This window comes from Ambystoma mexicanum, unplaced genomic scaffold (assembly GCF_040938575.1).
Source record: "Ambystoma mexicanum isolate Mex_15411 unplaced genomic scaffold, UKY_AmexF1_1 Mex_scaf34, whole genome shotgun sequence".
Lineage (NCBI taxonomy): Eukaryota > Metazoa > Chordata > Amphibia > Caudata > Ambystomatidae > Ambystoma > Ambystoma mexicanum.
Window position 1 is genome coordinate 2,060,205 of NW_027182449.1, and position 26,298 is coordinate 2,086,502.

Consider the following 26,298-nt stretch of genomic DNA (forward strand, 5'->3'; position numbering starts at 1 on the left):
AGGAAGGCCCAGCCAGCTCCTGGGGTTTTGGGGGCAGGGGTGAAACTGGCTCCCGGCCGCCGCTGCCGCCCGCCCCGTCCGAGCACCGATCGGGCACGATCGGGCCTTGCCGTGTCCTGGCGGGGGGCACCCCACCCGAGACGCTCTTGTTAAGCGGGGTGACCTGTCGGCTCAGGAGGGCCATGGACCCGCCTGGGGCCGACGGGCCAGTGGGCCCACTGCGCCAGGCCTGCTCGCTTTCCGACTGGGCCTGCTGGCTGGCAGCCAGGTCCGAATTTATGCAAATCTCAGGCCGAGCAGGGCCTGGTGGGAGACATGAACTGTGCCACAATGTGCCTCTTCTGCTGGGCTCTGCCTGCCGGAGCTTCCCCCTGCACGTGGGACAGGCAGCTCCGCAGACGCTCAGGGCTTCCGGGAGGGCTGGGGCTGGGTCAGGGCCGGCCTTCTCACCCTCGCTTAGCGGGGCTTCCAGAACAGGCCCAAGCCCTGCCCTCTGGCTCGCAACTCATACTTACCTGGCAGGGGAGCATCTGTGATCAGCAAGGCAGAGCTCCCAGGGTGAGGCTCATCCATTGCACATCGGATTTGCTGACCCCTGCGATGTCCCCAAATGCGGGATTCTCGACTGTATTATTTCTGGTAGTGGGGGACTGCGTTCGCGCTTTCCCCTGATTTATTGGTGAAAGAAAGAAAGAGTTTAGTGTGCGAGTCAGGTTGTTTGCACACAGGGCCCAAGCTCGTGCAGCAGAGTTTATTTTGCTGCAGTCAAGAGGGCCAGCCCTGGGCCGTTCAGGGGTCCACAGGCCTGATGGATTGGTGAAATAAAAAAATGTGAAAGTCATGTGTGTCATGTGTAGGTTGGGCCCCTGAATGTTGCTGCGGTCAAGAGGGCCAGCATTCACTGGAGGGGTGAAGTGCACAGGTGCCTAACCCCAGACTTGTGCGCCCCATGATATCAGGTGCCCCGGTAGTTCTTGAAGCCAGCCTGCCCTGCCCGGGCTCTGCTTTCGCGCCCAGGCCCTCCAACCTAAGGAAGGCCCAGCCAGCTCCTGGGGTTTTGGGGGCAGGGGTGAAACTGGCTCCCGGCCGCCGCTGCCGCCCGCCCCGTCCGAGCACCGATCGGGCACGATCGGGCCTTGCCGTGTCCTGGCGGGGGGCACCCCACCCGAGACGCTCTTGTTAAGCGGGGTGACCTGTCGGCTCAGGAGGGCCATGGACCCGCCTGGGGCCGACGGGCCAGTGGGCCCACTGCGCCAGGCCTGCTCGCTTTCCGACTGGGCCTGCTGGCTGGCAGCCAGGTCCGAATTTATGCAAATCTCAGGCCGAGCAGGGCCTGGTGGGAGACATGAACTGTGCCACAATGTGCCTCTTCTGCTGGGCTCTGCCTGCCGGAGCTTCCCCCTGCACGTGGGACAGGCAGCTCCGCAGACGCTCAGGGCTTCCGGGAGGGCTGGGGCTGGGTCAGGGCCGGCCTTCTCACCCTCGCTTAGCGGGGCTTCCAGAACAGGCCCAAGCCCTGCCCTCTGGCTCGCAACTCATACTTACCTGGCAGGGGAGCATCTGTGATCAGCAAGGCAGAGCTCCCAGGGTGAGGCTCATCCATTGAACATCGGATTTGCTGACCCCTGCGATGTCCCCAAATGCGGGATTCTCGACTGCATTATTTCTGGTAGTGGGGGACTGCGTTCGCGCTTTCCCCTGATTTATTGGTGAAAGAAAGAAAGAGTTTAGTGTGCAGAGTCAGGTTGTTTGCACACAGGGCCCAAGCTCGTGCAGCAGAGTTTATTTTGCTGCAGTCAAGAGGGCCAGCCCTGGGCCGTTCAGGGGTCCACAGGCCTGATGGATTGGTGAAATAAAAAAATGTGAAAGTCATGTGTGTCATGTGTAGGTTGGGCCCCTGAATGTTGCTGCGGTCAAGAGGGCCAGCATTCACTGGAGGGGTGAAGTGCACAGGTGCCTAACCCCAGACTTGTGCGCCCCATGATATCAGGTGCCCCGGTAGTTCTTGAAGCCAGCCTGCCCTGCCCGGGCTCTGCTTTCGCGCCCAGGCCCTCCAACCTAAGGAAGGCCCAGCCAGCTCCTGGGGTTTTGGGGGCAGGGGTGAAACTGGCTCCCGGCCGCCGCTGCCGCCCGCCCCGTCCGAGCACCGATCGGGCACGATCGGGCCTTGCCGTGTCCTGGCGGGGGGCACCCCACCCGAGACGCTCTTGTTAAGCGGGGTGACCTGTCGGCTCAGGAGGGCCATGGACCCGCCTGGGGCCGACGGGCCAGTGGGCCCACTGCGCCAGGCCTGCTCGCTTTCCGACTGGGCCTGCTGGCTGGCAGCCAGGTCCGAATTTATGCAAATCTCAGGCCGAGCAGGGCCTGGTGGGAGACATGAACTGTGCCACAATGTGCCTCTTCTGCTGGGCTCTGCCTGCCGGAGCTTCCCCCTGCACGTGGGACAGGCAGCTCCGCAGACGCTCAGGGCTTCCGGGAGGGCTGGGGCTGGGTCAGGGCCGGCCTTCTCACCCTCGCTTAGCGGGGCTTCCAGAACAGGCCCAAGCCCTGCCCTCTGGCTCGCAACTCATACTTACCTGGCAGGGGAGCATCTGTGATCAGCAAGGCAGAGCTCCCAGGGTGAGACTCCTCCATTGCACATCGGATTTGCTGACCCCTGCGATGTCCCCAAATGCGGGATTCTCGACTGCATTATTTCTGGTAGTGGGGGACTGCGTTCGCGCTTTCCCCTGATTTATTGGTGAAAGAAAGAAAGAGTTTAGTGTGCGAGTCAGGTTGTTTGCACACAGGGCCCAAGCTCGTGCAGCAGAGTTTATTTTGCTGCAGTCAAGAGGGCCAGCCCTGGGCCGTTCAGGGGTCCACAGGCCTGATGGATTGGTGAAATAAAAAAATGTGAAAGTCATGTGTGTCATGTGTAGGTTGGGCCCCTGAATGTTGCTGCGGTCAAGAGGGCCAGCATTCACTGGAGGGGTGAAGTGCACAGGTGCCTAACCCCAGACTTGTGCGCCCCATGATATCAGGTGCCCCGGTAGTTCTTGAAGCCAGCCTGCCCTGCCCGGGCTCTGCTTTCGCGCCCAGGCCCTCCAACCTAAGGAAGGCCCAGCCAGCTCCTGGGGTTTTGGTGGCAGGGGTGAGACTGGCTCCCGGCCGCCGCTGCCGCCCGCCCCGTCCGAGCACCGATCGGGCACGATCGGGCCTTGCCTTCACGGCCTTGCCGTGTCCTGGCGGGGGGCACCCCACCCGAGACGCTCTTGTTAAGCGGGGTGACCTGTCGGCTCAGGAGGGCCATGGACCCGCCTGGGGCCGACGGGCCAGTGGGCCCACTGCGCCAGGCCTGCTCGCTTTCCGACTGGGCCTGCTGGCTGGCAGCCAGGTCCGAATTTATGCAAATCTCAGGCCGAGCAGGGCCTGGTGGGAGACATGAACTGTGCCACAATGTGCCTCTTCTGCTGGGCTCTGCCTGCCGGAGCTTCCCCCTGCACGTGGGACAGGCAGCTCCGCAGACGCTCAGGGCTTCCGGGAGGGCTGGGGCTGGGTCAGGGCCGGCCTTCTCACCCTCGCTTAGCGGGGCTTCCAGAACAGGCCCAAGCCCTGCCCTCTGGCTCGCAACTCATACTTACCTGGCAGGGGAGCATCTGTGATCAGCAAGGCAGAGCTCCCAGGGTGAGGCTCATCCATTGCACATCGGATTTGCTGACCCCTGCGATGTCCCCAAATGCGGGATTCTCGACTGCATTATTTCTGGTAGTGGGGGACTGCGTTCGCGCTTTCCCCTGATTTATTGGTGAAAGAAAGAAAGAGTTTAGTGTGCGAGTCAGGTTGTTTGCACACAGGGCCCAAGCTCGTGCAGCAGAGTTTATTTTGCTGCAGTCAAGAGGGCCAGCCCTGGGCCGTTCAGGGGTCCACAGGCCTGATGGATTGGTGAAATAAAAAAATGTGAAAGTCATGTGTGTCATGTGTAGGTTGGGCCCCTGAATGTTGCTGCGGTCAAGAGGGCCAGCATTCACTGGAGGGGTGAAGTGCACAGGTGCCTAACCCCAGACTTGTGCGCCCCATGATATCAGGTGCCCCGGTAGTTCTTGAAGCCAGCCTGCCCTGCCCGGGCTCTGCTTTCGCGCCCAGGCCCTCCAACCTAAGGAAGGCCCAGCCAGCTCCTGGGGTTTTGGGGGCAGGGGTGAAACTGGCTCCCGGCCGCCGCTGCCGCCCGCCCCGTCCGAGCACCGATCGGGCACGATCGGGCCTTGCCGTGTCCTGGCGGGGGGCACCCCACCCGAGACGCTCTTGTTAAGCGGGGTGACCTGTCGGCTCAGGAGGGCCATGGACCCGCCTGGGGCCGACGGGCCAGTGGGCCCACTGCGCCAGGCCTGCTCGCTTTCCGACTGGGCCTGCTGGCTGGCAGCCAGGTCCGAATTTATGCAAATCTCAGGCCGAGCAGGGCCTGGTGGGAGACATGAACTGTGCCACAATGTGCCTCTTCTGCTGGGCTCTGCCTGCCGGAGCTTCCCCCTGCACGTGGGACAGGCAGCTCCGCAGACGCTCAGGGCTTCCGGGAGGGCTGGGGCTGGGTCAGGGCCGGCCTTCTCACCCTCGCTTAGCGGGGCTTCCAGAACAGGCCCAAGCCCTGCCCTCTGGCTCGCAACTCATACTTACCTGGCAGGGGAGCATCTGTGATCAGCAAGGCAGAGCTCCCAGGGTGAGGCTCATCCATTGCACATCGGATTTGCTGACCCCTGCGATGTCCCCAAATGCGGGATTCTCGACTGTATTATTTCTGGTAGTGGGGGACTGCGTTCGCGCTTTCCCCTGATTTATTGGTGAAAGAAAGAAAGAGTTTAGTGTGCGAGTCAGGTTGTTTGCACACAGGGCCCAAGCTCGTGCAGCAGAGTTTATTTTGCTGCAGTCAAGAGGGCCAGCCCTGGGCCGTTCAGGGGTCCACAGGCCTGATGGATTGGTGAAATAAAAAAATGTGAAAGTCATGTGTGTCATGTGTAGGTTGGGCCCCTGAATGTTGCTGCGGTCAAGAGGGCCAGCATTCACTGGAGGGGTGAAGTGCACAGGTGCCTAACCCCAGACTTGTGCGCCCCATGATATCAGGTGCCCCGGTAGTTCTTGAAGCCAGCCTGCCCTGCCCGGGCTCTGCTTTCGCGCCCAGGCCCTCCAACCTAAGGAAGGCCCAGCCAGCTCCTGGGGTTTTGGGGGCAGGGGTGAAACTGGCTCCCGGCCGCCGCTGCCGCCCGCCCCGTCCGAGCACCGATCGGGCACGATCGGGCCTTGCCGTGTCCTGGCGGGGGGCACCCCACCCGAGACGCTCTTGTTAAGCGGGGTGACCTGTCGGCTCAGGAGGGCCATGGACCCGCCTGGGGCCGACGGGCCAGTGGGCCCACTGCGCCAGGCCTGCTCGCTTTCCGACTGGGCCTGCTGGCTGGCAGCCAGGTCCGAATTTATGCAAATCTCAGGCCGAGCAGGGCCTGGTGGGAGACATGAACTGTGCCACAATGTGCCTCTTCTGCTGGGCTCTGCCTGCCGGAGCTTCCCCCTGCACGTGGGACAGGCAGCTCCGCAGACGCTCAGGGCTTCCGGGAGGGCTGGGGCTGGGTCAGGGCCGGCCTTCTCACCCTCGCTTAGCGGGGCTTCCAGAACAGGCCCAAGCCCTGCCCTCTGGCTCGCAACTCATACTTACCTGGCAGGGGAGCATCTGTGATCAGCAAGGCAGAGCTCCCAGGGTGAGGCTCATCCATTGCACATCGGATTTGCTGACCCCTGCGATGTCCCCAAATGCGGGATTCTCGACTGCATTATTTCTGGTAGTGGGGGACTGCGTTCGCGCTTTCCCCTGATTTATTGGTGAAAGAAAGAAAGAGTTTAGTGTGCAGAGTCAGGTTGTTTGCACACAGGGCCCAAGCTCGTGCAGCAGAGTTTATTTTGCTGCAGTCAAGAGGGCCAGCCCTGGGCCGTTCAGGGGTCCACAGGCCTGATGGATTGGTGAAATAAAAAAATGTGAAAGTCATGTGTGTCATGTGTAGGTTGGGCCCCTGAATGTTGCTGCGGTCAAGAGGGCCAGCATTCACTGGAGGGGTGAAGTGCACAGGTGCCTAACCCCAGACTTGTGCGCCCCATGATATCAGGTGCCCCGGTAGTTCTTGAAGCCAGCCTGCCCTGCCCGGGCTCTGCTTTCGCGCCCAGGCCCTCCAACCTAAGGAAGGCCCAGCCAGCTCCTGGGGTTTTGGGGGCAGGGGTGAAACTGGCTCCCGGCCGCCGCTGCCGCCCGCCCCGTCCGAGCACCGATCGGGCACGATCGGGCCTTGCCGTGTCCTGGCGGGGGGCACCCCACCCGAGACGCTCTTGTTAAGCGGGGTGACCTGTCGGCTCAGGAGGGCCATGGACCCGCCTGGGGCCGACGGGCCAGTGGGCCCACTGCGCCAGGCCTGCTCGCTTTCCGACTGGGCCTGCTGGCTGGCAGCCAGGTCCGAATTTATGCAAATCTCAGGCCGAGCAGGGCCTGGTGGGAGACATGAACTGTGCCACAATGTGCCTCTTCTGCTGGGCTCTGCCTGCCGGAGCTTCCCCCTGCACGTGGGACAGGCAGCTCCGCAGACGCTCAGGGCTTCCGGGAGGGCTGGGGCTGGGTCAGGGCCGGCCTTCTCACCCTCGCTTAGCGGGGCTTCCAGAACAGGCCCAAGCCCTGCCCTCTGGCTCGCAACTCATACTTACCTGGCAGGGGAGCATCTGTGATCAGCAAGGCAGAGCTCCCAGGGTGAGACTCCTCCATTGCACATCGGATTTGCTGACCCCTGCGATGTCCCCAAATGCGGGATTCTCGACTGCATTATTTCTGGTAGTGGGGGACTGCGTTCGCGCTTTCCCCTGATTTATTGGTGAAAGAAAGAAAGAGTTTAGTGTGCGAGTCAGGTTGTTTGCACACAGGGCCCAAGCTCGTGCAGCAGAGTTTATTTTGCTGCAGTCAAGAGGGCCAGCCCTGGGCCGTTCAGGGGTCCACAGGCCTGATGGATTGGTGAAATAAAAAAATGTGAAAGTCATGTGTGTCATGTGTAGGTTGGGCCCCTGAATGTTGCTGCGGTCAAGAGGGCCAGCATTCACTGGAGGGGTGAAGTGCACAGGTGCCTAACCCCAGACTTGTGCGCCCCATGATATCAGGTGCCCCGGTAGTTCTTGAAGCCAGCCTGCCCTGCCCGGGCTCTGCTTTCGCGCCCAGGCCCTCCAACCTAAGGAAGGCCCAGCCAGCTCCTGGGGTTTTGGTGGCAGGGGTGAGACTGGCTCCCGGCCGCCGCTGCCGCCCGCCCCGTCCGAGCACCGATCGGGCACGATCGGGCCTTGCCTTCACGGCCTTGCCGTGTCCTGGCGGGGGGCACCCCACCCGAGACGCTCTTGTTAAGCGGGGTGACCTGTCGGCTCAGGAGGGCCATGGACCCGCCTGGGGCCGACGGGCCAGTGGGCCCACTGCGCCAGGCCTGCTCGCTTTCCGACTGGGCCTGCTGGCTGGCAGCCAGGTCCGAATTTATGCAAATCTCAGGCCGAGCAGGGCCTGGTGGGAGACATGAACTGTGCCACAATGTGCCTCTTCTGCTGGGCTCTGCCTGCCGGAGCTTCCCCCTGCACGTGGGACAGGCAGCTCCGCAGACGCTCAGGGCTTCCGGGAGGGCTGGGGCTGGGTCAGGGCCGGCCTTCTCACCCTCGCTTAGCGGGGCTTCCAGAACAGGCCCAAGCCCTGCCCTCTGGCTCGCAACTCATACTTACCTGGCAGGGGAGCATCTGTGATCAGCAAGGCAGAGCTCCCAGGGTGAGGCTCATCCATTGCACATCGGATTTGCTGACCCCTGCGATGTCCCCAAATGCGGGATTCTCGACTGCATTATTTCTGGTAGTGGGGGACTGCGTTCGCGCTTTCCCCTGATTTATTGGTGAAAGAAAGAAAGAGTTTAGTGTGCGAGTCAGGTTGTTTGCACACAGGGCCCAAGCTCGTGCAGCAGAGTTTATTTTGCTGCAGTCAAGAGGGCCAGCCCTGGGCCGTTCAGGGGTCCACAGGCCTGATGGATTGGTGAAATAAAAAAATGTGAAAGTCATGTGTGTCATGTGTAGGTTGGGCCCCTGAATGTTGCTGCGGTCAAGAGGGCCAGCATTCACTGGAGGGGTGAAGTGCACAGGTGCCTAACCCCAGACTTGTGCGCCCCATGATATCAGGTGCCCCGGTAGTTCTTGAAGCCAGCCTGCCCTGCCCGGGCTCTGCTTTCGCGCCCAGGCCCTCCAACCTAAGGAAGGCCCAGCTAGCTCCTGGGGTTTTGGGGGCAGGGGTGAAACTGGCTCCCGGCCGCCGCTGCCGCCCGCCCCGTCCGAGCACCGATCGGGCACGATCGGGCCTTGCCGTGTCCTGGCGGGGGGCACCCCACCCGAGACGCTCTTGTTAAGCGGGGTGACCTGTCGGCTCAGGAGGGCCATGGACCCGCCTGGGGCCGACGGGCCAGTGGGCCCACTGCGCCAGGCCTGCTCGCTTTCCGACTGGGCCTGCTGGCTGGCAGCCAGGTCCGAATTTATGCAAATCTCAGGCCGAGCAGGGCCTGGTGGGAGACATGAACTGTGCCACAATGTGCCTCTTCTGCTGGGCTCTGCCTGCCGGAGCTTCCCCCTGCACGTGGGACAGGCAGCTCCGCAGACGCTCAGGGCTTCCGGGAGGGCTGGGGCTGGGTCAGGGCCGGCCTTCTCACCCTCGCTTAGCGGGGCTTCCAGAACAGGCCCAAGCCCTGCCCTCTGGCTCGCAACTCATACTTACCTGGCAGGGGAGCATCTGTGATCAGCAAGGCAGAGCTCCCAGGGTGAGGCTCATCCATTGCACATCGGATTTGCTGACCTCTGCGATGTCCCCAAATGCGGGATTCTCGACTGTATTATTTCTGGTAGTGGGGGACTGCGTTCGCGCTTTCCCCTGATTTATTGGTGAAAGAAAGAAAGAGTTTAGTGTGCGAGTCAGGTTGTTTGCACACAGGGCCCAAGCTCGTGCAGCAGAGTTTATTTTGCTGCAGTCAAGAGGGCCAGCCCTGGGCCGTTCAGGGGTCCACAGGCCTGATGGATTGGTGAAATAAAAAAATGTGAAAGTCATGTGTGTCATGTGTAGGTTGGGCCCCTGAATGTTGCTGCGGTCAAGAGGGCCAGCATTCACTGGAGGGGTGAAGTGCACAGGTGCCTAACCCCAGACTTGTGCGCCCCATGATATCAGGTGCCCCGGTAGTTCTTGAAGCCAGCCTGCCCTGCCCGGGCTCTGCTTTCGCGCCCAGGCCCTCCAACCTAAGGAAGGCCCAGCCAGCTCCTGGGGTTTTGGGGGCAGGGGTGAAACTGGCTCCCGGCCGCCGCTGCCGCCCGCCCCGTCCGAGCACCGATCGGGCACGATCGGGCCTTGCCGTGTCCTGGCGGGGGGCACCCCACCCGAGACGCTCTTGTTAAGCGGGGTGACCTGTCGGCTCAGGAGGGCCATGGACCCGCCTGGGGCCGACGGGCCAGTGGGCCCACTGCGCCAGGCCTGCTCGCTTTCCGACTGGGCCTGCTGGCTGGCAGCCAGGTCCGAATTTATGCAAATCTCAGGCCGAGCAGGGCCTGGTGGGAGACATGAACTGTGCCACAATGTGCCTCTTCTGCTGGGCTCTGCCTGCCGGAGCTTCCCCCTGCACGTGGGACAGGCAGCTCCGCAGACGCTCAGGGCTTCCGGGAGGGCTGGGGCTGGGTCAGGGCCGGCCTTCTCACCCTCGCTTAGCGGGGCTTCCAGAACAGGCCCAAGCCCTGCCCTCTGGCTCGCAACTCATACTTACCTGGCAGGGGAGCATCTGTGATCAGCAAGGCAGAGCTCCCAGGGTGAGACTCCTCCATTGCACATCGGATTTGCTGACCCCTGCGATGTCCCCAAATGCGGGATTCTCGACTGCATTATTTCTGGTAGTGGGGGACTGCGTTCGCGCTTTCCCCTGATTTATTGGTGAAAGAAAGAAAGAGTTTAGTGTGCGAGTCAGGTTGTTTGCACACAGGGCCCAAGCTCGTGCAGCAGAGTTTATTTTGCTGCAGTCAAGAGGGCCAGCCCTGGGCCGTTCAGGGGTCCACAGGCCTGATGGATTGGTGAAATAAAAAAATGTGAAAGTCATGTGTGTCATGTGTAGGTTGGGCCCCTGAATGTTGCTGCGGTCAAGAGGGCCAGCATTCACTGGAGGGGTGAAGTGCACAGGTGCCTAACCCCAGACTTGTGCGCCCCATGATATCAGGTGCCCCGGTAGTTCTTGAAGCCAGCCTGCCCTGCCCGGGCTCTGCTTTCGCGCCCAGGCCCTCCAACCTAAGGAAGGCCCAGCCAGCTCCTGGGGTTTTGGGGGCAGGGGTGAGACTGGCTCCCGGCCGCCGCTGCCGCCCGCCCCGTCCGAGCACCGATCGGGCACGATCGGGCCTTGCCTTCACGGCCTTGCCGTGTCCTGGCGGGGGGCACCCCACCCGAGACGCTCTTGTTAAGCGGGGTGACCTGTCGGCTCAGGAGGGCCATGGACCCGCCTGGGGCCGACGGGCCAGTGGGCCCACTGCGCCAGGCCTGCTCGCTTTCCGACTGGGCCTGCTGGCTGGCAGCCAGGTCCGAATTTATGCAAATCTCAGGCCGAGCAGGGCCTGGTGGGAGACATGAACTGTGCCACAATGTGCCTCTTCTGCTGGGCTCTGCCTGCCGGAGCTTCCCCCTGCACGTGGGACAGGCAGCTCCGCAGACGCTCAGGGCTTCCGGGAGGGCTGGGGCTGGGTCAGGGCCGGCCTTCTCACCCTCGCTTAGCGGGGCTTCCAGAACAGGCCCAAGCCCTGCCCTCTGGCTCGCAACTCATACTTACCTGGCAGGGGAGCATCTGTGATCAGCAAGGCAGAGCTCCCAGGGTGAGGCTCATCCATTGCACATCGGATTTGCTGACCCCTGCGATGTCCCCAAATGCGGGATTCTCGACTGCATTATTTCTGGTAGTGGGGGACTGCGTTCGCGCTTTCCCCTGATTTATTGGTGAAAGAAAGAAAGAGTTTAGTGTGCAGAGTCAGGTTGTTTGCACACAGGGCCCAAGCTCGTGCAGCAGAGTTTATTTTGCTGCAGTCAAGAGGGCCAGCCCTGGGCCGTTCAGGGGTCCACAGGCCTGATGGATTGGTGAAATAAAAAAATGTGAAAGTCATGTGTGTCATGTGTAGGTTGGGCCCCTGAATGTTGCTGCGGTCAAGAGGGCCAGCATTCACTGGAGGGGTGAAGTGCACAGGTGCCTAACCCCAGACTTGTGCGCCCCATGATATCAGGTGCCCCGGTAGTTCTTGAAGCCAGCCTGCCCTGCCCGGGCTCTGCTTTCGCGCCCAGGCCCTCCAACCTAAGGAAGGCCCAGCCAGCTCCTGGGGTTTTGGGGGCAGGGGTGAAACTGGCTCCCGGCCGCCGCTGCCGCCCGCCCCGTCCGAGCACCGATCGGGCACGATCGGGCCTTGCCGTGTCCTGGCGGGGGGCACCCCACCCGAGACGCTCTTGTTAAGCGGGGTGACCTGTCGGCTCAGGAGGGCCATGGACCCGCCTGGGGCCGACGGGCCAGTGGGCCCACTGCGCCAGGCCTGCTCGCTTTCCGACTGGGCCTGCTGGCTGGCAGCCAGGTCCGAATTTATGCAAATCTCAGGCCGAGCAGGGCCTGGTGGGAGACATGAACTGTGCCACAATGTGCCTCTTCTGCTGGGCTCTGCCTGCCGGAGCTTCCCCCTGCACGTGGTACAGGCAGCTCCGCAGACGCTCAGGGCTTCCGGGAGGGCTGGGGCTGGGTCAGGGCCGGCCTTCTCACCCTCGCTTAGCGGGGCTTCCAGAACAGGCCCAAGCCCTGCCCTCTGGCTCGCAACTCATACTTACCTGGCAGGGGAGCATCTGTGATCAGCAAGGCAGAGCTCCCAGGGTGAGACTCCTCCATTGCACATCGGATTTGCTGACCCCTGCGATGTCCCCAAATGCGGGATTCTCGACTGCATTATTTCTGGTAGTGGGGGACTGCGTTCGCGCTTTCCCCTGATTTATTGGTGAAAGAAAGAAAGAGTTTAGTGTGCGAGTCAGGTTGTTTGCACACAGGGCCCAAGCTCGTGCAGCAGAGTTTATTTTGCTGCAGTCAAGAGGGCCAGCCCTGGGCCGTTCAGGGGTCCACAGGCCTGATGGATTGGTGAAATAAAAAAATGTGAAAGTCATGTGTGTCATGTGTAGGTTGGGCCCCTGAATGTTGCTGCGGTCAAGAGGGCCAGCATTCACTGGAGGGGTGAAGTGCACAGGTGCCTAACCCCAGACTTGTGCGCCCCATGATATCAGGTGCCCCGGTAGTTCTTGAAGCCAGCCTGCCCTGCCCGGGCTCTGCTTTCGCGCCCAGGCCCTCCAACCTAAGGAAGGCCCAGCCAGCTCCTGGGGTTTTGGGGGCAGGGGTGAGACTGGCTCCCGGCCGCCGCTGCCGCCCGCCCCGTCCGAGCACCGATCGGGCACGATCGGGCCTTGCCTTCACGGCCTTGCCGTGTCCTGGCGGGGGGCACCCCACCCGAGACGCTCTTGTTAAGCGGGGTGACCTGTCGGCTCAGGAGGGCCATGGACCCGCCTGGGGCCGACGGGCCAGTGGGCCCACTGCGCCAGGCCTGCTCGCTTTCCGACTGGGCCTGCTGGCTGGCAGCCAGGTCCGAATTTATGCAAATCTCAGGCCGAGCAGGGCCTGGTGGGAGACATGAACTGTGCCACAATGTGCCTCTTCTGCTGGGCTCTGCCTGCCGGAGCTTCCCCCTGCACGTGGGACAGGCAGCTCCGCAGACGCTCAGGGCTTCCGGGAGGGCTGGGGCTGGGTCAGGGCCGGCCTTCTCACCCTCGCTTAGCGGGGCTTCCAGAACAGGCCCAAGCCCTGCCCTCTGGCTCGCAACTCATACTTACCTGGCAGGGGAGCATCTGTGATCAGCAAGGCAGAGCTCCCAGGGTGAGGCTCATCCATTGCACATCGGATTTGCTGACCCCTGCGATGTCCCCAAATGCGGGATTCTCGACTGCATTATTTCTGGTAGTGGGGGACTGCGTTCGCGCTTTCCCCTGATTTATTGGTGAAAGAAAGAAAGAGTTTAGTGTGCAGAGTCAGGTTGTTTGCACACAGGGCCCAAGCTCGTGCAGCAGAGTTTATTTTGCTGCAGTCAAGAGGGCCAGCCCTGGGCCGTTCAGGGGTCCACAGGCCTGATGGATTGGTGAAATAAAAAAATGTGAAAGTCATGTGTGTCATGTGTAGGTTGGGCCCCTGAATGTTGCTGCGGTCAAGAGGGCCAGCATTCACTGGAGGGGTGAAGTGCACAGGTGCCTAACCCCAGACTTGTGCGCCCCATGATATCAGGTGCCCCGGTAGTTCTTGAAGCCAGCCTGCCCTGCCCGGGCTCTGCTTTCGCGCCCAGGCCCTCCAACCTAAGGAAGGCCCAGCCAGCTCCTGGGGTTTTGGGGGCAGGGGTGAAACTGGCTCCCGGCCGCCGCTGCCGCCCGCCCCGTCCGAGCACCGATCGGGCACGATCGGGCCTTGCCGTGTCCTGGCGGGGGGCACCCCACCCGAGACGCTCTTGTTAAGCGGGGTGACCTGTCGGCTCAGGAGGGCCATGGACCCGCCTGGGGCCGACGGGCCAGTGGGCCCACTGCGCCAGGCCTGCTCGCTTTCCGACTGGGCCTGCTGGCTGGCAGCCAGGTCCGAATTTATGCAAATCTCAGGCCGAGCAGGGCCTGGTGGGAGACATGAACTGTGCCACAATGTGCCTCTTCTGCTGGGCTCTGCCTGCCGGAGCTTCCCCCTGCACGTGGTACAGGCAGCTCCGCAGACGCTCAGGGCTTCCGGGAGGGCTGGGGCTGGGTCAGGGCCGGCCTTCTCACCCTCGCTTAGCGGGGCTTCCAGAACAGGCCCAAGCCCTGCCCTCTGGCTCGCAACTCATACTTACCTGGCAGGGGAGCATCTGTGATCAGCAAGGCAGAGCTCCCAGGGTGAGACTCCTCCATTGCACATCGGATTTGCTGACCCCTGCGATGTCCCCAAATGCGGGATTCTCGACTGCATTATTTCTGGTAGTGGGGGACTGCGTTCGCGCTTTCCCCTGATTTATTGGTGAAAGAAAGAAAGAGTTTAGTGTGCGAGTCAGGTTGTTTGCACACAGGGCCCAAGCTCGTGCAGCAGAGTTTATTTTGCTGCAGTCAAGAGGGCCAGCCCTGGGCCGTTCAGGGGTCCACAGGCCTGATGGATTGGTGAAATAAAAAAATGTGAAAGTCATGTGTGTCATGTGTAGGTTGGGCCCCTGAATGTTGCTGCGGTCAAGAGGGCCAGCATTCACTGGAGGGGTGAAGTGCACAGGTGCCTAACCCCAGACTTGTGCGCCCCATGATATCAGGTGCCCCGGTAGTTCTTGAAGCCAGCCTGCCCTGCCCGGGCTCTGCTTTCGCGCCCAGGCCCTCCAACCTAAGGAAGGCCCAGCCAGCTCCTGGGGTTTTGGTGGCAGGGGTGAGACTGGCTCCCGGCCGCCGCTGCCGCCCGCCCCGTCCGAGCACCGATCGGGCACGATCGGGCCTTGCCTTCACGGCCTTGCCGTGTCCTGGCGGGGGGCACCCCACCCGAGACGCTCTTGTTAAGCGGGGTGACCTGTCGGCTCAGGAGGGCCATGGACCCGCCTGGGGCCGACGGGCCAGTGGGCCCACTGCGCCAGGCCTGCTCGCTTTCCGACTGGGCCTGCTGGCTGGCAGCCAGGTCCGAATTTATGCAAATCTCAGGCCGAGCAGGGCCTGGTGGGAGACATGAACTGTGCCACAATGTGCCTCTTCTGCTGGGCTCTGCCTGCCGGAGCTTCCCCCTGCACGTGGGACAGGCAGCTCCGCAGACGCTCAGGGCTTCCGGGAGGGCTGGGGCTGGGTCAGGGCCGGCCTTCTCACCCTCGCTTAGCGGGGCTTCCAGAACAGGCCCAAGCCCTGCCCTCTGGCTCGCAACTCATACTTACCTGGCAGGGGAGCATCTGTGATCAGCAAGGCAGAGCTCCCAGGGTGAGGCTCATCCATTGCACATCGGATTTGCTGACCCCTGCGATGTCCCCAAATGCGGGATTCTCGACTGCATTATTTCTGGTAGTGGGGGACTGCGTTCGCGCTTTCCCCTGATTTATTGGTGAAAGAAAGAAAGAGTTTAGTGTGCGAGTCAGGTTGTTTGCACACAGGGCCCAAGCTCGTGCAGCAGAGTTTATTTTGCTGCAGTCAAGAGGGCCAGCCCTGGGCCGTTCAGGGGTCCACAGGCCTGATGGATTGGTGAAATAAAAAAATGTGAAAGTCATGTGTGTCATGTGTAGGTTGGGCCCCTGAATGTTGCTGCGGTCAAGAGGGCCAGCATTCACTGGAGGGGTGAAGTGCACAGGTGCCTAACCCCAGACTTGTGCGCCCCATGATATCAGGTGCCCCGGTAGTTCTTGAAGCCAGCCTGCCCTGCCCGGGCTCTGCTTTCGCGCCCAGGCCCTCCAACCTAAGGAAGGCCCAGCCAGCTCCTGGGGTTTTGGGGGCAGGGGTGAAACTGGCTCCCGGCCGCCGCTGCCGCCCGCCCCGTCCGAGCACCGATCGGGCACGATCGGGCCTTGCCGTGTCCTGGCGGGGGGCACCCCACCCGAGACGCTCTTGTTAAGCGGGGTGACCTGTCGGCTCAGGAGGGCCATGGACCCGCCTGGGGCCGACGGGCCAGTGGGCCCACTGCGCCAGGCCTGCTCGCTTTCCGACTGGGCCTGCTGGCTGGCAGCCAGGTCCGAATTTATGCAAATCTCAGGCCGAGCAGGGCCTGGTGGGAGACATGAACTGTGCCACAATGTGCCTCTTCTGCTGGGCTCTGCCTGCCGGAGCTTCCCCCTGCACGTGGGACAGGCAGCTCCGCAGACGCTCAGGGCTTCCGGGAGGGCTGGGGCTGGGTCAGGGCCGGCCTTCTCACCCTCGCTTAGCGGGGCTTCCAGAACAGGCCCAAGCCCTGCCCTCTGGCTCGCAACTCATACTTACCTGGCAGGGGAGCATCTGTGATCAGCAAGGCAGAGCTCCCAGGGTGAGGCTCATCCATTGCACATCGGATTTGCTGACCCCTGCGATGTCCCCAAATGCGGGATTCTCGACTGTATTATTTCTGGTAGTGGGGGACTGCGTTCGCGCTTTCCCCTGATTTATTGGTGAAAGAAAGAAAGAGTTTAGTGTGCGAGTCAGGTTGTTTGCACACAGGGCCCAAGCTCGTGCAGCAGAGTTTATTTTGCTGCAGTCAAGAGGGCCAGCCCTGGGCCGTTCAGGGGTCCACAGGCCTGATGGATTGGTGAAATAAAAAAATGTGAAAGTCATGTGTGTCATGTGTAGGTTGGGCCCCTGAATGTTGCTGCGGTCAAGAGGGCCAGCATTCACTGGAGGGGTGAAGTGCACAGGTGCCTAACCCCAGACTTGTGCGCCCCATGATATCAGGTGCCCCGGTAGTTCTTGAAGCCAGCCTGCCCTGCCCGGGCTCTGCTTTCGCGCCCAGGCCCTCCAACCTAAGGAAGGCCCAGCCAGCTCCTGGGGTTTTGGGGGCAGGGGTGAAACTGGCTCCCGGCCGCCGCTGCCGCCCGCCCCGTCCGAGCACCGATCGGGCACGATCGGGCCTTGCCGTGTCCTGGCGGGGGGCACCCCACCCGAGACGCTCTTGTTAAGCGGGGTGACCTGTCGGCTCAGGAGGGCCATGGACCCGCCTGGGGCCGACGGGCCAGTGGGCCCACTGCGCCAGGCCTGCTCGCTTTCCGACTGGGCCTGCTGGCTGGCAGCCAGGTCCGAATTTATGCAAATCTCAGGCCGAGCAGGGCCTGGTGGGAGACATGAACTGTGCCACAATGTGCCTCTTCTGCTGGGCTCTGCCTGCCGGAGCTTCCCCCTGCACGTGGGACAGGCAGCTCCGCAGACGCTCAGGGCTTCCGGGAGGGCTGGGGCTGGGTCAGGGCCGGCCTTCTCACCCTCGCTTAGCGGGGCTTCCAGAACAGGCCCAAGCCCTGCCCTCTGGCTCGCAACTCATACTTACCTGGCAGGGGAGCATCTGTGATCAGCAAGGCAGAGCTCCCAGGGTGAGACTCCTCCATTGCACATCGGATTTGCTGACCCCTGCGATGTCCCCAAATGCGGGATTCTCGACTGCATTATTTCTGGTAGTGGGGGACTGCGTTCGCGCTTTCCCCTGATTTATTGGTGAAAGAAAGAAAGAGTTTAGTGTGCGAGTCAGGTTGTTTGCACACAGGGCCCAAGCTCGTGCAGCAGAGTTTATTTTGCTGCAGTCAAGAGGGCCAGCCCTGGGCCGTTCAGGGGTCCACAGGCCTGATGGATTGGTGAAATAAAAAAATGTGAAAGTCATGTGTGTCATGTGTAGGTTGGGCCCCTGAATGTTGCTGCGGTCAAGAGGGCCAGCATTCACTGGAGGGGTGAAGTGCACAGGTGCCTAACCCCAGACTTGTGCGCCCCATGATATCAGGTGCCCCGGTAGTTCTTGAAGCCAGCCTGCCCTGCCCGGGCTCTGCTTTCGCGCCCAGGCCCTCCAACCTAAGGAAGGCCCAGCCAGCTCCTGGGGTTTTGGTGGCAGGGGTGAGACTGGCTCCCGGCCGCCGCTGCCGCCCGCCCCGTCCGAGCACCGATCGGGCACGATCGGGCCTTGCCTTCACGGCCTTGCCGTGTCCTGGCGGGGGGCACCCCACCCGAGACGCTCTTGTTAAGCGGGGTGACCTGTCGGCTCAGGAGGGCCATGGACCCGCCTGGGGCCGACGGGCCAGTGGGCCCACTGCGCCAGGCCTGCTCGCTTTCCGACTGGGCCTGCTGGCTGGCAGCCAGGTCCGAATTTATGCAAATCTCAGGCCGAGCAGGGCCTGGTGGGAGACATGAACTGTGCCACAATGTGCCTCTTCTGCTGGGCTCTGCCTGCCGGAGCTTCCCCCTGCACGTGGGACAGGCAGCTCCGCAGACGCTCAGGGCTTCCGGGAGGGCTGGGGCTGGGTCAGGGCCGGCCTTCTCACCCTCGCTTAGCGGGGCTTCCAGAACAGGCCCAAGCCCTGCCCTCTGGCTCGCAACTCATACTTACCTGGCAGGGGAGCATCTGTGATCAGCAAGGCAGAGCTCCCAGGGTGAGGCTCATCCATTGCACATCGGATTTGCTGACCCCTGCGATGTCCCCAAATGCGGGATTCTCGACTGCATTATTTCTGGTAGTGGGGGACTGCGTTCGCGCTTTCCCCTGATTTATTGGTGAAAGAAAGAAAGAGTTTAGTGTGCGAGTCAGGTTGTTTGCACACAGGGCCCAAGCTCGTGCAGCAGAGTTTATTTTGCTGCAGTCAAGAGGGCCAGCCCTGGGCCGTTCAGGGGTCCACAGGCCTGATGGATTGGTGAAATAAAAAAATGTGAAAGTCATGTGTGTCATGTGTAGGTTGGGCCCCTGAATGTTGCTGCGGTCAAGAGGGCCAGCATTCACTGGAGGGGTGAAGTGCACAGGTGCCTAACCCCAGACTTGTGCGCCCCATGATATCAGGTGCCCCGGTAGTTCTTGAAGCCAGCCTGCCCTGCCCGGGCTCTGCTTTCGCGCCCAGGCCCTCCAACCTAAGGAAGGCCCAGCCAGCTCCTGGGGTTTTGGGGGCAGGGGTGAAACTGGCTCCCGGCCGCCGCTGCCGCCCGCCCCGTCCGAGCACCGATCGGGCACGATCGGGCCTTGCCGTGTCCTGGCGGGGGGCACCCCACCCGAGACGCTCTTGTTAAGCGGGGTGACCTGTCGGCTCAGGAGGGCCATGGACCCGCCTGGGGCCGACGGGCCAGTGGGCCCACTGCGCCAGGCCTGCTCGCTTTCCGACTGGGCCTGCTGGCTGGCAGCCAGGTCCGAATTTATGCAAATCTCAGGCCGAGCAGGGCCTGGTGGGAGACATGAACTGTGCCACAATGTGCCTCTTCTGCTGGGCTCTGCCTGCCGGAGCTTCCCCCTGCACGTGGGACAGGCAGCTCCGCAGACGCTCAGGGCTTCCGGGAGGGCTGGGGCTGGGTCAGGGCCGGCCTTCTCACCCTCGCTTAGCGGGGCTTCCAGAACAGGCCCAAGCCCTGCCCTCTGGCTCGCAACTCATACTTACCTGGCAGGGGAGCATCTGTGATCAGCAAGGCAGAGCTCCCAGGGTGAGGCTCATCCATTGCACATCGGATTTGCTGACCTCTGCGATGTCCCCAAATGCGGGATTCTCGACTGTATTATTTCTGGTAGTGGGGGACTGCGTTCGCGCTTTCCCCTGATTTATTGGTGAAAGAAAGAAAGAGTTTAGTGTGCGAGTCAGGTTGTTTGCACACAGGGCCCAAGCTCGTGCAGCAGAGTTTATTTTGCTGCAGTCAAGAGGGCCAGCCCTGGGCCGTTCAGGGGTCCACAGGCCTGATGGATTGGTGAAATAAAAAAATGTGAAAGTCATGTGTGTCATGTGTAGGTTGGGCCCCTGAATGTTGCTGCGGTCAAGAGGGCCAGCATTCACTGGAGGGGTGAAGTGCACAGGTGCCTAACCCCAGACTTGTGCGCCCCATGATATCAGGTGCCCCGGTAGTTCTTGAAGCCAGCCTGCCCTGCCCGGGCTCTGCTTTCGCGCCCAGGCCCTCCAACCTAAGGAAGGCCCAGCCAGCTCCTGGGGTTTTGGGGGCAGGGGTGAAACTGGCTCCCGGCCGCCGCTGCCGCCCGCCCCGTCCGAGCACCGATCGGGCACGATCGGGCCTTGCCGTGTCCTGGCGGGGGGCACCCCACCCGAGACGCTCTTGTTAAGCGGGGTGACCTGTCGGCTCAGGAGGGCCATGGACCCGCCTGGGGCCGACGGGCCAGTGGGCCCACTGCGCCAGGCCTGCTCGCTTTCCGACTGGGCCTGCTGGCTGGCAGCCAGGTCCGAATTTATGCAAATCTCAGGCCGAGCAGGGCCTGGTGGGAGACATGAACTGTGCCACAATGTGCCTCTTCTGCTGGGCTCTGCCTGCCGGAGCTTCCCCCTGCACGTGGGACAGGCAGCTCCGCAGACGCTCAGGGCTTCCGGGAGGGCTGGGGCTGGGTCAGGGCCGGCCTTCTCACCCTCGCTTAGCGGGGCTTCCAGAACAGGCCCAAGCCCTGCCCTCTGGCTCGCAACTCATACTTACCTGGCAGGGGAGCATCTGTGATCAGCAAGGCAGAGCTCCCAGGGTGAGACTCCTCCATTGCACATCGGATTTGCTGACCCCTGCGATGTCCCCAAATGCGGGATTCTCGACTGCATTATTTCTGGTAGTGGGGGACTGCGTTCGCGCTTTCCCCTGATTTATTGGTGAAAGAAAGAAAGAGTTTAGTGTGCGAGTCAGGTTGTTTGCACACAGGGCCCAAGCTCGTGCAGCAGAGTTTATTTTGCTGCAGTCAAGAGGGCCAGCCCTGGGCCGTTCAGGGGTCCACAGGCCTGATGGATTGGTGAAATAAAAAAATGTGAAAGTCATGTGTGTCATGTGTAGGTTGGGCCCCTGAATGTTGCTGCGGTCAAGAGGGCCAGCATTCACTGGAGGGGTGAAGTGCACAGGTGCCTAACCCCAGACTTGTGCGCCCCATGATATCAGGTGCCCCGGTAGTTCTTGAAGCCAGCCTGCCCTGCCCGGGCTCTGCTTTCGCGCCCAGGCCCTCCAACCTAAGGAAGGCCCAGCCAGCTCCTGGGGTTTTGGGGGCAGGGGTGAGACTGGCTCCCGGCCGCCGCTGCCGCCCGCCCCGTCCGAGCACCGATCGGGCACGATCGGGCCTTGCCTTCACGGCCTTGCCGTGTCCTGGCGGGGGGCACCCCACCCGAGACGCTCTTGTTAAGCGGGGTGACCTGTCGGCTCAGGAGGGCCATGGACCCGCCTGGGGCCGACGGGCCAGTGGGCCCACTGCGCCAGGCCTGCTCGCTTTCCGACTGGGCCTGCTGGCTGGCAGCCAGGTCCGAATTTATGCAAATCTCAGGCCGAGCAGGGCCTGGTGGGAGACATGAACTGTGCCACAATGTGCCTCTTCTGCTGGGCTCTGCCTGCCGGAGCTTCCCCCTGCACGTGGGACAGGCAGCTCCGCAGACGCTCAGGGCTTCCGGGAGGGCTGGGGCTGGGTCAGGGCCGGCCTTCTCACCCTCGCTTAGCGGGGCTTCCAGAACAGGCCCAAGCCCTGCCCTCTGGCTCGCAACTCATACTTACCTGGCAGGGGAGCATCTGTGATCAGCAAGGCAGAGCTCCCAGGGTGAGGCTCATCCATTGCACATCGGATTTGCTGACCCCTGCGATGTCCCCAAATGCGGGATTCTCGACTGCATTATTTCTGGTAGTGGGGGACTGCGTTCGCGCTTTCCCCTGATTTATTGGTGAAAGAAAGAAAGAGTTTAGTGTGCAGAGTCAGGTTGTTTGCACACAGGGCCCAAGCTCGTGCAGCAGAGTTTATTTTGCTGCAGTCAAGAGGGCCAGCCCTGGGCCGTTCAGGGGTCCACAGGCCTGATGGATTGGTGAAATAAAAAAATGTGAAAGTCATGTGTGTCATGTGTAGGTTGGGCCCCTGAATGTTGCTGCGGTCAAGAGGGCCAGCATTCACTGGAGGGGTGAAGTGCACAGGTGCCTAACCCCAGACTTGTGCGCCCCATGATATCAGGTGCCCCGGTAGTTCTTGAAGCCAGCCTGCCCTGCCCGGGCTCTGCTTTCGCGCCCAGGCCCTCCAACCTAAGGAAGGCCCAGCCAGCTCCTGGGGTTTTGGGGGCAGGGGTGAAACTGGCTCCCGGCCGCCGCTGCCGCCCGCCCCGTCCGAGCACCGATCGGGCACGATCGGGCCTTGCCGTGTCCTGGCGGGGGGCACCCCACCCGAGACGCTCTTGTTAAGCGGGGTGACCTGTCGGCTCAGGAGGGCCATGGACCCGCCTGGGGCCGACGGGCCAGTGGGCCCACTGCGCCAGGCCTGCTCGCTTTCCGACTGGGCCTGCTGGCTGGCAGCCAGGTCCGAATTTATGCAAATCTCAGGCCGAGCAGGGCCTGGTGGGAGACATGAACTGTGCCACAATGTGCCTCTTCTGCTGGGCTCTGCCTGCCGGAGCTTCCCCCTGCACGTGGGACAGGCAGCTCCGCAGACGCTCAGGGCTTCCGGGAGGGCTGGGGCTGGGTCAGGGCCGGCCTTCTCACCCTCGCTTAGCGGGGCTTCCAGAACAGGCCCAAGCCCTGCCCTCTGGCTCGCAACTCATACTTACCTGGCAGGGGAGCATCTGTGATCAGCAAGGCAGAGCTCCCAGGGTGAGGCTCATCCATTGCACATCGGATTTGCTGACCCCTGCGATGTCCCCAAATGCGGGATTCTCGACTGCATTATTTCTGGTAGTGGGGGACTGCGTTCGCGCTTTCCCCTGATTTATTGGTGAAAGAAAGAAAGAGTTTAGTGTGCAGAGTCAGGTTGTTTGCACACAGGGCCCAAGCTCGTGCAGCAGAGTTTATTTTGCTGCAGTCAAGAGGGCCAGCCCTGGGCCGTTCAGGGGTCCACAGGCCTGATGGATTGGTGAAATAAAAAAATGTGAAAGTCATGTGTGTCATGTGTAGGTTGGGCCCCTGAATGTTGCTGCGGTCAAGAGGGCCAGCATTCACTGGAGGGGTGAAGTGCACAGGTGCCTAACCCCAGACTTGTGCGCCCCATGATATCAGGTGCCCCGGTAGTTCTTGAAGCCAGCCTGCCCTGCCCGGGCTCTGCTTTCGCGCCCAGGCCCTCCAACCTAAGGAAGGCCCAGCCAGCTCCTGGGGTTTTGGGGGCAGGGGTGAAACTGGCTCCCGGCCGCCGCTGCCGCCCGCCCCGTCCGAGCACCGATCGGGCACGATCGGGCCTTGCCGTGTCCTGGCGGGGGGCACCCCACCCGAGACGCTCTTGTTAAGCGGGGTGACCTGTCGGCTCAGGAGGGCCATGGACCCGCCTGGGGCCGACGGGCCAGTGGGCCCACTGCGCCAGGCCTGCTCGCTTTCCGACTGGGCCTGCTGGCTGGCAGCCAGGTCCGAATTTATGCAAATCTCAGGCCGAGCAGGGCCTGGTGGGAGACATGAACTGTGCCACAATGTGCCTCTTCTGCTGGGCTCTGCCTGCCGGAGCTTCCCCCTGCACGTGGGACAGGCAGCTCCGCAGACGCTCAGGGCTTCCGGGAGGGCTGGGGCTGGGTCAGGGCCGGCCTTCTCACCCTCGCTTAGCGGGGCTTCCAGAACAGGCCCAAGCCCTGCCCTCTGGCTCGCAACTCATACTTACCTGGCAGGGGAGCATCTGTGATCAGCAAGGCAGAGCTCCCAGGGTGAGACTCCTCCATTGCACATCGGATTTGCTGACCCCTGCGATGTCCCCAAATGCGGGATTCTCGACTGCATTATTTCTGGTAGTGGGGGACTGCGTTCGCGCTTTCCCCTGATTTATTGGTGAAAGAAAGAAAGAGTTTAGTGTGCGAGTCAGGTTGTTTGCACACAGGGCCCAAGCTCGTGCAGCAGAGTTTATTTTGCTGCAGTCAAGAGGGCCAGCCCTGGGCCGTTCAGGGGTCCACAGGCCTGATGGATTGGTGAAATAAAAAAATGTGAAAGTCATGTGTGTCATGTGTAGGTTGGGCCCCTGAATGTTGCTGCGGTCAAGAGGGCCAGCATTCACTGGAGGGGTGAAGTGCACAGGTGCCTAACCCCAGACTTGTGCGCCCCATGATATCAGGTGCCCCGGTAGTTCTTGAAGCCAGCCTGCCCTGCCCGGGCTCTGCTTTCGCGCCCAGGCCCTCCAACCTAAGGAAGGCCCAGCCAGCTCCTGGGGTTTTGGTGGCAGGGGTGAGACTGGCTCCCGGCCGCCGCTGCCGCCCGCCCCGTCCGAGCACCGATCGGGCACGATCGGGCCTTGCCTTCACGGCCTTGCCGTGTCCTGGCGGGGGGCACCCCACCCGAGACGCTCTTGTTAAGCGGGGTGACCTGTCGGCTCAGGAGGGCCATGGACCCGCCTGGGGCCGACGGGCCAGTGGGCCCACTGCGCCAGGCCTGCTCGCTTTCCGACTGGGCCTGCTGGCTGGCAGCCAGGTCCGAATTTATGCAAATCTCAGGCCGAGCAGGGCCTGGTGGGAGACATGAACTGTGCCACAATGTGCCTCTTCTGCTGGGCTCTGCCTGCCGGAGCTTCCCCCTGCACGTGGGACAGGCAGCTCCGCAGACGCTCAGGGCTTCCGGGAGGGCTGGGGCTGGGTCAGGGCCGGCCTTCTCACCCTCGCTTAGCGGGGCTTCCAGAACAGGCCCAAGCCCTGCCCTCTGGCTCGCAACTCATACTTACCTGGCAGGGGAGCATCTGTGATCAGCAAGGCAGAGCTCCCAGGGTGAGGCTCATCCATTGCACATCGGATTTGCTGACCCCTGCGATGTCCCCAAATGCGGGATTCTCGACTGCATTATTTCTGGTAGTGGGGGACTGCGTTCGCGCTTTCCCCTGATTTATTGGTGAAAGAAAGAAAGAGTTTAGTGTGCGAGTCAGGTTGTTTGCACACAGGGCCCAAGCTCGTGCAGCAGAGTTTATTTTGCTGCAGTCAAGAGGGCCAGCCCTGGGCCGTTCAGGGGTCCACAGGCCTGATGGATTGGTGAAATAAAAAAATGTGAAAGTCATGTGTGTCATGTGTAGGTTGGGCCCCTGAATGTTGCTGCGGTCAAGAGGGCCAGCATTCACTGGAGGGGTGAAGTGCACAGGTGCCTAACCCCAGACTTGTGCGCCCCATGATATCAGGTGCCCCGGTAGTTCTTGAAGCCAGCCTGCCCTGCCCGGGCTCTGCTTTCGCGCCCAGGCCCTCCAACCTAAGGAAGGCCCAGCCAGCTCCTGGGGTTTTGGGGGCAGGGGTGAAACTGGCTCCCGGCCGCCGCTGCCGCCCGCCCCGTCCGAGCACCGATCGGGCACGATCGGGCCTTGCCGTGTCCTGGCGGGGGGCACCCCACCCGAGACGCTCTTGTTAAGCGGGGTGACCTGTCGGCTCAGGAGGGCCATGGACCCGCCTGGGGCCGACGGGCCAGTGGGCCCACTGCGCCAGGCCTGCTCGCTTTCCGACTGGGCCTGCTGGCTGGCAGCCAGGTCCGAATTTATGCAAATCTCAGGCCGAGCAGGGCCTGGTGGGAGACATGAACTGTGCCACAATGTGCCTCTTCTGCTGGGCTCTGCCTGCCGGAGCTTCCCCCTGCACGTGGGACAGGCAGCTCCGCAGACGCTCAGGGCTTCCGGGAGGGCTGGGGCTGGGTCAGGGCCGGCCTTCTCACCCTCGCTTAGCGGGGCTTCCAGAACAGGCCCAAGCCCTGCCCTCTGGCTCGCAACTCATACTTACCTGGCAGGGGAGCATCTGTGATCAGCAAGGCAGAGCTCCCAGGGTGAGGCTCATCCATTGCACATCGGATTTGCTGACCCCTGCGATGTCCCCAAATGCGGGATTCTCGACTGTATTATTTCTGGTAGTGGGGGACTGCGTTCGCGCTTTCCCCTGATTTATTGGTGAAAGAAAGAAAGAGTTTAGTGTGCGAGTCAGGTTGTTTGCACACAGGGCCCAAGCTCGTGCAGCAGAGTTTATTTTGCTGCAGTCAAGAGGGCCAGCCCTGGGCCGTTCAGGGGTCCACAGGCCTGATGGATTGGTGAAATAAAAAAATGTGAAAGTCATGTGTGTCATGTGTAGGTTGGGCCCCTGAATGTTGCTGCGGTCAAGAGGGCCAGCATTCACTGGAGGGGTGAAGTGCACAGGTGCCTAACCCCAGACTTGTGCGCCCCATGATATCAGGTGCCCCGGTAGTTCTTGAAGCCAGCCTGCCCTGCCCGGGCTCTGCTTTCGCGCCCAGGCCCTCCAACCTAAGGAAGGCCCAGCCAGCTCCTGGGGTTTTGGGGGCAGGGGTGAAACTGGCTCCCGGCCGCCGCTGCCGCCCGCCCCGTCCGAGCACCGATCGGGCACGATCGGGCCTTGCCGTGTCCTGGCGGGGGGCACCCCACCCGAGACGCTCTTGTTAAGCGGGGTGACCTGTCGGCTCAGGAGGGCCATGGACCCGCCTGGGGCCGACGGGCCAGTGGGCCCACTGCGCCAGGCCTGCTCGCTTTCCGACTGGGCCTGCTGGCTGGCAGCCAGGTCCGAATTTATGCAAATCTCAGGCCGAGCAGGGCCTGGTGGGAGACATGAACTGTGCCACAATGTGCCTCTTCTGCTGGGCTCTGCCTGCCGGAGCTTCCCCCTGCACGTGGGACAGGCAGCTCCGCAGACGCTCAGGGCTTCCGGGAGGGCTGGGGCTGG

General features: G+C 62.2%; 25 non-coding genes across 25 annotated transcripts; all 25 read left to right on the forward strand.

The window, feature by feature from the left end:
• The first annotated feature begins 507 nt into the window (after window positions 1-507).
• Window positions 508-671, forward strand: LOC138558339 (U1 spliceosomal RNA). The gene has a single exon (XR_011298491.1). It is a non-coding gene; the product is annotated as a U1 spliceosomal RNA (small nuclear RNA).
• An 866-nt stretch (window positions 672-1,537) lies between these two features.
• Window positions 1,538-1,701, forward strand: LOC138558414 (U1 spliceosomal RNA). Its single transcript, XR_011298564.1, has one exon. It is a non-coding gene; the product is annotated as a U1 spliceosomal RNA (small nuclear RNA).
• Window positions 1,702-2,568: 867 nt separating this feature from the next.
• LOC138558528 (U1 spliceosomal RNA) lies at window positions 2,569-2,732 on the forward strand. The gene has a single exon (XR_011298674.1). It is a non-coding gene; the product is annotated as a U1 spliceosomal RNA (small nuclear RNA).
• An 880-nt stretch (window positions 2,733-3,612) lies between these two features.
• Window positions 3,613-3,776, forward strand: LOC138558148 (U1 spliceosomal RNA). Its single transcript, XR_011298303.1, has one exon. It is a non-coding gene; the product is annotated as a U1 spliceosomal RNA (small nuclear RNA).
• An 866-nt stretch (window positions 3,777-4,642) lies between these two features.
• On the forward strand, window positions 4,643-4,806 carry LOC138558340 (U1 spliceosomal RNA). The gene has a single exon (XR_011298492.1). It is a non-coding gene; the product is annotated as a U1 spliceosomal RNA (small nuclear RNA).
• Window positions 4,807-5,672: 866 nt separating this feature from the next.
• LOC138558151 (U1 spliceosomal RNA) lies at window positions 5,673-5,836 on the forward strand. The gene has a single exon (XR_011298305.1). It is a non-coding gene; the product is annotated as a U1 spliceosomal RNA (small nuclear RNA).
• Window positions 5,837-6,703: 867 nt separating this feature from the next.
• Window positions 6,704-6,867, forward strand: LOC138558529 (U1 spliceosomal RNA). Its single transcript, XR_011298675.1, has one exon. It is a non-coding gene; the product is annotated as a U1 spliceosomal RNA (small nuclear RNA).
• An 880-nt stretch (window positions 6,868-7,747) lies between these two features.
• On the forward strand, window positions 7,748-7,911 carry LOC138558152 (U1 spliceosomal RNA). The gene has a single exon (XR_011298306.1). It is a non-coding gene; the product is annotated as a U1 spliceosomal RNA (small nuclear RNA).
• Window positions 7,912-8,777: 866 nt separating this feature from the next.
• On the forward strand, window positions 8,778-8,941 carry LOC138558422 (U1 spliceosomal RNA). The gene has a single exon (XR_011298572.1). It is a non-coding gene; the product is annotated as a U1 spliceosomal RNA (small nuclear RNA).
• An 866-nt stretch (window positions 8,942-9,807) lies between these two features.
• Window positions 9,808-9,971, forward strand: LOC138558530 (U1 spliceosomal RNA). The gene has a single exon (XR_011298676.1). It is a non-coding gene; the product is annotated as a U1 spliceosomal RNA (small nuclear RNA).
• Window positions 9,972-10,851: 880 nt separating this feature from the next.
• LOC138558153 (U1 spliceosomal RNA) lies at window positions 10,852-11,015 on the forward strand. The gene has a single exon (XR_011298307.1). It is a non-coding gene; the product is annotated as a U1 spliceosomal RNA (small nuclear RNA).
• An 867-nt stretch (window positions 11,016-11,882) lies between these two features.
• On the forward strand, window positions 11,883-12,046 carry LOC138558531 (U1 spliceosomal RNA). The gene has a single exon (XR_011298677.1). It is a non-coding gene; the product is annotated as a U1 spliceosomal RNA (small nuclear RNA).
• Window positions 12,047-12,926: 880 nt separating this feature from the next.
• Window positions 12,927-13,090, forward strand: LOC138558154 (U1 spliceosomal RNA). Its single transcript, XR_011298308.1, has one exon. It is a non-coding gene; the product is annotated as a U1 spliceosomal RNA (small nuclear RNA).
• Window positions 13,091-13,957: 867 nt separating this feature from the next.
• LOC138558532 (U1 spliceosomal RNA) lies at window positions 13,958-14,121 on the forward strand. The gene has a single exon (XR_011298678.1). It is a non-coding gene; the product is annotated as a U1 spliceosomal RNA (small nuclear RNA).
• An 880-nt stretch (window positions 14,122-15,001) lies between these two features.
• LOC138558155 (U1 spliceosomal RNA) lies at window positions 15,002-15,165 on the forward strand. Its single transcript, XR_011298309.1, has one exon. It is a non-coding gene; the product is annotated as a U1 spliceosomal RNA (small nuclear RNA).
• An 866-nt stretch (window positions 15,166-16,031) lies between these two features.
• LOC138558342 (U1 spliceosomal RNA) lies at window positions 16,032-16,195 on the forward strand. The gene has a single exon (XR_011298494.1). It is a non-coding gene; the product is annotated as a U1 spliceosomal RNA (small nuclear RNA).
• An 866-nt stretch (window positions 16,196-17,061) lies between these two features.
• LOC138558534 (U1 spliceosomal RNA) lies at window positions 17,062-17,225 on the forward strand. The gene has a single exon (XR_011298679.1). It is a non-coding gene; the product is annotated as a U1 spliceosomal RNA (small nuclear RNA).
• An 880-nt stretch (window positions 17,226-18,105) lies between these two features.
• On the forward strand, window positions 18,106-18,269 carry LOC138558156 (U1 spliceosomal RNA). The gene has a single exon (XR_011298310.1). It is a non-coding gene; the product is annotated as a U1 spliceosomal RNA (small nuclear RNA).
• Window positions 18,270-19,135: 866 nt separating this feature from the next.
• On the forward strand, window positions 19,136-19,299 carry LOC138558423 (U1 spliceosomal RNA). The gene has a single exon (XR_011298573.1). It is a non-coding gene; the product is annotated as a U1 spliceosomal RNA (small nuclear RNA).
• An 866-nt stretch (window positions 19,300-20,165) lies between these two features.
• LOC138558535 (U1 spliceosomal RNA) lies at window positions 20,166-20,329 on the forward strand. Its single transcript, XR_011298680.1, has one exon. It is a non-coding gene; the product is annotated as a U1 spliceosomal RNA (small nuclear RNA).
• An 880-nt stretch (window positions 20,330-21,209) lies between these two features.
• On the forward strand, window positions 21,210-21,373 carry LOC138558157 (U1 spliceosomal RNA). Its single transcript, XR_011298311.1, has one exon. It is a non-coding gene; the product is annotated as a U1 spliceosomal RNA (small nuclear RNA).
• An 867-nt stretch (window positions 21,374-22,240) lies between these two features.
• Window positions 22,241-22,404, forward strand: LOC138558158 (U1 spliceosomal RNA). Its single transcript, XR_011298312.1, has one exon. It is a non-coding gene; the product is annotated as a U1 spliceosomal RNA (small nuclear RNA).
• Window positions 22,405-23,271: 867 nt separating this feature from the next.
• Window positions 23,272-23,435, forward strand: LOC138558536 (U1 spliceosomal RNA). The gene has a single exon (XR_011298681.1). It is a non-coding gene; the product is annotated as a U1 spliceosomal RNA (small nuclear RNA).
• Window positions 23,436-24,315: 880 nt separating this feature from the next.
• On the forward strand, window positions 24,316-24,479 carry LOC138558159 (U1 spliceosomal RNA). Its single transcript, XR_011298313.1, has one exon. It is a non-coding gene; the product is annotated as a U1 spliceosomal RNA (small nuclear RNA).
• Window positions 24,480-25,345: 866 nt separating this feature from the next.
• On the forward strand, window positions 25,346-25,509 carry LOC138558343 (U1 spliceosomal RNA). Its single transcript, XR_011298495.1, has one exon. It is a non-coding gene; the product is annotated as a U1 spliceosomal RNA (small nuclear RNA).
• Window positions 25,510-26,298: the final 789 nt, after the last annotated feature.